The 7,061-nt window shown below is 41.4% G+C and overlaps 1 pseudogene; it reads left to right on the plus strand.

The window, feature by feature from the left end:
• The first annotated feature begins 3,065 nt into the window (after positions 1–3,065).
• On the plus strand, positions 3,066–3,241 carry LOC142461951 (small nucleolar RNA SNORA73 family; annotated as a pseudogene).
• Positions 3,242–7,061: the final 3,820 nt, after the last annotated feature.

A 7,061-nucleotide genomic window follows, 5' to 3' on the forward strand; every position in this document is an offset into this window, starting at 1 on the left:
TCTAAAAAAGTTTTGTCCATCAACTGTTTTTGGTAGTTAAATAATGGCTTGTCAATTTGAGGATTAAGAGTGTAGGGGTGGAGTGTAACCTGTCAATCAGATCATAGCCAATGAAGCCTCTGTGTGGGCATGGCCTTCTGAGAATTCTGGGAAATCCCATATTTCCTCCTTGGAGGCAGGAGACATCTCTCTCTCTCTCTCTCTCTCTCTCTCTCTCTCTCTCTCTCTCTTTCTCTGTTTCTCTCTCATCATTCCCTTGGGCACATTGCAGCTGACAAGACACATTGAATTACACTAGTGCCCTGAGATGGAGAAGCCTCATGGACCTACCCTGATGTAACCAGACCTCTGAATCCAGAGAAACCATGTAGAGACCCCTGCCAGCCCTGGGATGCTTACAATGTCACTGGATCCAAAGACTTTCTACCCACTGGCCTGTGATCATCCTGCATTTGGTGTCATTGCATGTGTTTTGTGAGTCTAAAGAGGATTTTATAGGTTGGTATCTGACATATGGGCTAATATTGGATTATGGACTTGATCTAGACTGGGCTGGGATGTTTTCTCCATATTCAATTGCTCTTGTATATAAACCTTCTTCTTATACGCATGTGAATATCTATGAATTTGTTTCTCTACTCTACCCAGACTAACACAGTGCTCCAAAGATAATACTATTATCAATGCAAGCTTGGTTCTAGATGAAACACATTAATTTATCATCAACATAATGTAATTTCTAGATGCATTTTTAAATTATATGGGTGTCAAATAAGCATGAATTAGTTAAAAAAAAGTAGGTGGCTTAAAAATTCTTGCGACAAGTAAAGTATTGGTTTTTCTAATTAAAAGCAAATGAATGCACCCTCTCCTCCCTTATTCACACGGTTAGGATTCAAAGACTAAGCTGTTATGCAAATTTTTGGATTAGGCCAAAAACGGGGTGTTATGAATTGAATTGTGATCCCACAAAATATATGTCACCTTTGGCTAACCTATGATTCTCAACCTTCTAAAACGTTCCCCTATTTTATTACCCTTTTGTTGTTGTTGGATGTCTTTGAGTCAATTCTGACTCATAATGAGTCTATGTACAACAGAATAAAGCACTGCCCAGGCCTGCACTATCCCCCCAATTTTTGAACCCTTGCAACCGTGTCAATCCATCTTGGTAAGAGTCTTCCTTTTGACCTCAGTGCCTCTACTTGACCAAGCATGATATTCTTCTCTAAGGACTAGTCTCCCCGAATAACATGTTCAAAGTATGTGAGAACAAGGTTTGCCATCCCAGTTTCTAAGGAGTGTTGTGGCTGTACTTCTTCCAAGACAGCTTTGTTGGTTCTTTTGGTCATCCATGGAACTTCCAATAGTCCATGTGGTGTACATTCTCATCAGTTTTGTGCACCTAACCATAATGAGGTCAGGGGGGAAAGATCATAGAAAAATGGATTGTGTTAATGATTGTATAACTTTTCTTGATATGGTTGAACTATTGAATTGAATGCTATGTGGAAGAACTACCAATAAAACTTTTTTAAAAGGCAGCATGATTTTAATAAGAGAAGATTAGGAGTGATTATGTTCATGAGGCAGGATCCAATCTTCAGGAGTAGGTTGTAACTTGAGTCAATTTCTCTTCAGATATAAAAGAGTTTAAACAAGCCAGCAGGAGCAAAGAAACCTTCCATGTAAGTAAAGAAGACCGAGAGATGAAATACGTCCTGTACTGTGAAACCCCTGAGTACAGAGAAAGGTTGATGAAAGGGGCATTCCCTAGAGTAGGCAGAGTGAAAGAAAGCCTTTCTCAGAGCTGGTACCCTAAATTTGACTTCTAGCCTGTTAAACTCTAAGAGAGAGTCAATTTCTATTTGTTAATGTATTCCTCCTGCAGTATTTCTCATACAGTAGCACTAAATAACAACAACAAAAAAAAATATGGAATAACCACAGGTTAATGGCATTACTACACAACTGTTCATTTTCCTCACTGCTTAGTTGCCAAACCACTGAGAATCATGGCCCAGCTAAGCTGACCCACAATCTTAATATAATAGTTGATGTTATTGACACCTGTCACGAGCGGCACAATCAATAATTATTTAACGCTTTAGACATTTTTGAATGCTCAGTTTAATCACTGCAAACACACATCAAACAATCTAAATATGATTCAAATTACTAAGGATAAAAGGTATTGGGGAAAATATGAGCATAGGGCATAATAACAGCACTCTGCACACGTATCATTCTAGCATCATAGTCCCAACAAGCATTGCCTTCATCGGTGTGCTCACCCCGGGTAGAGTTGGAGAGAGCAGGAGTTGATGTCGCCTTGGTTCCCAGTTATCTGAAAAGTCGGTGTCTCTACCCAGGTATAAATGGACAGCTTGGCTGCTTCTTTGACATCTACACTGTCCTGGTCAAGTCTATCAGGTTTCTCCACACTTTAGGTGACTTGGCTGGCTTTTGGGCATCAGTCAGGTTCAGCCAAGTCTTATCGGGGTTCCCGACACTTTTGTGGTTGCTCCTTGGAACGTCTGTTGATTCTTGGCAATGGTCCAACTTCTTGGCTAGGCCCTCATGTCATACTTTATTTCTTCTCTAAAATGAAGATTTTGGTGTTTGTTTATTTTGAGGTGGCTCAACATCTTGCAAGGAAATTCTATGCTGTTCTCATCAACACCTCACACTTGAGCATTTGTTACTGCCAGATCTATGTCATTCATGCACAAAATAATCAGACGGTAGATATTTTACTATTGTAAATGTGAAATGTCAGAACAAATAATAAGATAGTCTATAAGTGAGGACTAGGTATATTGACTGATAAGGTGGACAATTATATTTTAAAAAGTGGTGCAAGGATTGATAAGAATAAAATACATGACATACAAATATTATTAGCGAGTCCTAAATGAGGATTCTGCACTACTGGAAATCTGGGGAGAACAAAATGATTGACATCTTGGCAGGCTTATTTAACAGCATGTTTTGGAGGAAGCCTCTGAGGTCTTGTTAAAATCCTACAGTTCCTTGCACTTAAAAAAAAAATGATTTTCACTCTCCCCGGGCTCTGTCCAGGTGGCACGGGGGAGCACAGGGCCCAGTGCCCCATGATGTACAGTCCTTTCCCACAGCACTGGAGATCAAGCCGGGCCTGGAGCCTGCGCCTGCATATTCCTACAGCTTCTCAGAGTCCTGTGGACAGTGACCGAGGAGACAAACCATGTAGGAAACATGTCTAAAATAATAATAATAAAAATATTTTTTTGGAGGTGAATACAACTCTTATCACAATCCATGCATACATCCATTGTGTCAAGCACATTTGTACGCTTGTTGCCCTCATCATTCTCAAAACATTTTCTTTGTACTTAAGCCTTTGGTATCAGCTCCTCATTTCCCCCCTCCCTCCCTCACCCTCCCTCTCTCATGAACGCATGATAATTTATAAATTATTATTATTTTGTCATGTCTTACACTGTCTCATGTCTCCCTTTACCCACTTAGATCATTGTGATCCGTTGCCCCTTTCTACCTCACCTACCGCTTCCCCTCTTGGTATCACTACTCTCATCATTGGTCCTGACAGGTTTATCTGTCCTTGATTCCCTGTGTTTCTAGTTCCTATCTGTACCAGTGTACATCCTTTGGTCTAGCCAGATGTGTATGGTAGAATTGAGATCATGATAGTAGGGGGTGGAGTGGAGGGAAACATTAAAGAACTAGAGGAAAGTTGTATGTTTCATCGTTGCTCTACTGCACCCTGACTGGCTCATCTCCATGTGACCCTTTTGTAAGGGGATGACTAGTTGCCTACAGATGGGCTTTGGATCTATACTCCACACTTCCCCTCATTCACAATGATATGATTTTTATTCTTTGGTGCCTGATACCTGATTCTATCGACACCTTGTGATCACACAGACTGGTGTGCTTCTTCCATGTGGACTTTGATGCTTCTCAGCTAGACGGCCACTTGTTTACCTTCAAACCTTTAAGATGCCAGATGCTATATATTTTGATAACCAGGTACCAGCAACTTTCTTCACCACATTTGCTTATGCACCTGCTTTGTCTTCAGTGATCATGTCAGGAGGGTGAGCATTGTGGAATGCCAATTTAATACAACAAAGCGTTCTTTTTTTGAGGGAGTGCTTGAGTAGAGGCCCAATGTCCATGTGCTACCTTAATACTAAACCTATAAATATATGCACATAGATCTATTCCCCATCATCATATATAAATATATTTACTTATGTACATACCTGTATTTAGACCTCTATAGATGCCCTTTGCCTCCTTCTTTCTTCTATTCCCTTTACTTTCCTCTTGTCCCACTATCATGTTCAGCCTTCATTTGGGCTTCAGTAATTCCTCTCAGTTACGTTGCCCTTGATCACGCCCTACCAGGCCTCCTACGCCCTCCTCACCATCAATTTTGGATCACTTGTTGTTCCCTTGTCCCTGGGTTTGTTAACACCACTTTCTTTCCCCGCCTCCCCCAGGACTTTGTTTTTATTTCTTTGCACTGGGTGTTCTTAGGTCTAGGGTCTCAGATAGCTGTTTTATAGGAATTTAGAACTGTTCAGTCCCATGAGTCTCGTGTGTTTTGTCATGCTATACTTAATAAAAATAAAGTTTTTCCTTAAATAAAACATTTCATATAATCTCAAGCTCTACTTATTTTAAAAGTGTTTGCTGTTAGATTTCTCCATTAACATAGATTGTATCTTCTCCTTTTGAATATAGGCCCAGTAAATGTAACATTCCTTCATTCTCTTCCTGGTTGAATCCAAAAACAAGCAAAGTCGTTGTTCATATAAGAGGTCTGGTGCCTAAAGGCAGGCCTGCTGAATCCTTAGAGCTAGCTTTCCCTTTATTTATTTTACTAAAATAGTGAAAAATAGGTTATTGTAATCTGAAGGAGCAAGGAATTGTAAGCATGCACAGAGACCCGAATGCAGGTAAAATGTACACTTGACAGAAAAATATGGGTTCACACTTCATAGGCTGTCAAAGTATCTTCCTGGGAATAGCTTGGAGCCAGTCTTGCCAATCTTCACTTGGTAATAAATTAGTGAAAATGTTTAGAGTGTGAATGGAAAATGGAAATTCACAAATTTAACAATTAACCCCAAAGATTTTCCACGCAAGCAAATAAAGCTTGAGTTGAGAGGCAGTTTACCTAGACTAGCTCCTGGCAATTCATGGAGACTGTTAGCCCAAATAGTTCTGTTGTACCAGAAGCCTGAGTCTGTGCTGTCCCAGGGACAGCCAAGCACAATGTGCCTTTGTATCTGTTACCAAAATCTGTCAGAGTGTGAGGTTTCTGGTATGTTTTTCCCCAGTTCTTGCTTCTCAATGCTGAAAGACTTCATGCCACGGAAGCACTTTGTAAATCCAAGTAACTATGATGAGAAACAGGGAAGTTTTGTCATGGTACATTCTCAGATAGTACATGCCATTTCTGGAATGGGGGCCCGGTCGCATGTGGAGGCCCTGGGAATGGACGTCAAGAGGAGCCCACAGAACCAAAAAGGGAGTCCTGGAACCCAAAAAGGAAAAGTGAGTGTGCGTCAGTCTAGATACATTAGAGAAACAAATCCACAGAAACGCATATGTATAGGAGAGAGGTTTATATAAAGGGTAAGTCTACATTAAGAAATCATCCCAACCCAGTGCTGCCCAAGCCCACAAGTCCAACATTAACCCAAATGTCCAACACCAATCCACAAAGTCTTCCTCCATCTCACAAAATACATGCAATGATGCCGACTGCAGGAGGAAAGTCGAATCAGTGAATGTGTAAGCATCTCAGAGCTGGCAGGGCTCTCCACACAGCTGCTCCAGCACCCAGGGCTGCATCAGGTTAGGTCTATGAGGCTTCTCCTCAGGGAGTGTGTCGCAGGAAGTGAGCCTTGCTAGTTGAAGCAGGGACTGGCTAAGGCAGCTGCACCCTGGTCTGACCTTCAGAAAACAAGAGACCCAAGAACTAGAAAGGCGAAGCTCACCAAGCCATTTATCCCTCCACCCTTCAATTAACCCCACATGTGTTTATTGGCCAGGTTGGCACAATAAACTTTAACTATATCAGAGAGCGAGCCCTGAGAGCACATAGGAGAGATGCCAACCCTCCATCCTACCCTTGCTCTGTCCTATTTATCCCCATCCTAGTGGTTCAGGGTATTGGCTAATCTTAGTTGGTTGATTTCAGGAGTATGTGTGTTGTAATGTTGCTGGTGCCTAGCGTAGTGCCCAGGTTGACCTTCACCTTTGTCTACATGACCTTGGTCTTATCATGGTCTGCTTTGGATTGGCCCCATTGGTGTCGAATGTTTGACTGCTTTCTTTTAAATCCACTTATTGTAGCATGGTCAGCCTATTTTGTTTAGCGTAGGCATTCAGTGGCCACAACCCCCGTAATATTTAGTCTTTCTGCCTATCAAGAGTATGAATTTTTTTCCTCATTAAACTTTATTTTAATGGGTCTCAAAATCCTGTGACAAATTTTTGGTCAATTTTTTTTATTTAAAAAGAGCTGATTTTTAAAACGAATAACTTAAAACTGCCACACACGAAAAGAAACATATGGTCTCCAAAACTTCTTTTCCTTCTGGAAGTTTTATGATGTGTTGTTGTCATCAACCAGTCTTTTACTATGAAACTTAAATGGCCAGTTGAGACAAGCAGTGCTGAGACCATTCTTCCTCCCCTGATTAAGACTGGAGTGGCAGGTGTGATGGGAAATATTCACTTAGCTTCTGAGCCTTCTGGGCAGACTTGATGAACTTTCCAGCTCCAGGAGCCTTTTTGTCCACTACCTTGATGACACCCTCAGCAACTGCTTGTCTCATGTCTCAGACAGCAAAACGACCCAGAAGAAGACAGTCAGAGAAGCTTTCTACACCCATGGGCTTGCCAGGTACCATATCACAATGCCAGCATCACCAGACTTCAAGAATTTGGGGCCATCTTCCAACTTCTTACCAGAACGGTGATCAATCTTTTCTTTGAGCTCAGCAAACTGCCAAGCAATGTGGGCAGTGTGGCAATACAGC

The sequence above is a fragment of the Tenrec ecaudatus genome, chromosome 11, assembly GCF_050624435.1.
Source record: "Tenrec ecaudatus isolate mTenEca1 chromosome 11, mTenEca1.hap1, whole genome shotgun sequence".
Lineage (NCBI taxonomy): Eukaryota > Metazoa > Chordata > Mammalia > Afrosoricida > Tenrecidae > Tenrec > Tenrec ecaudatus.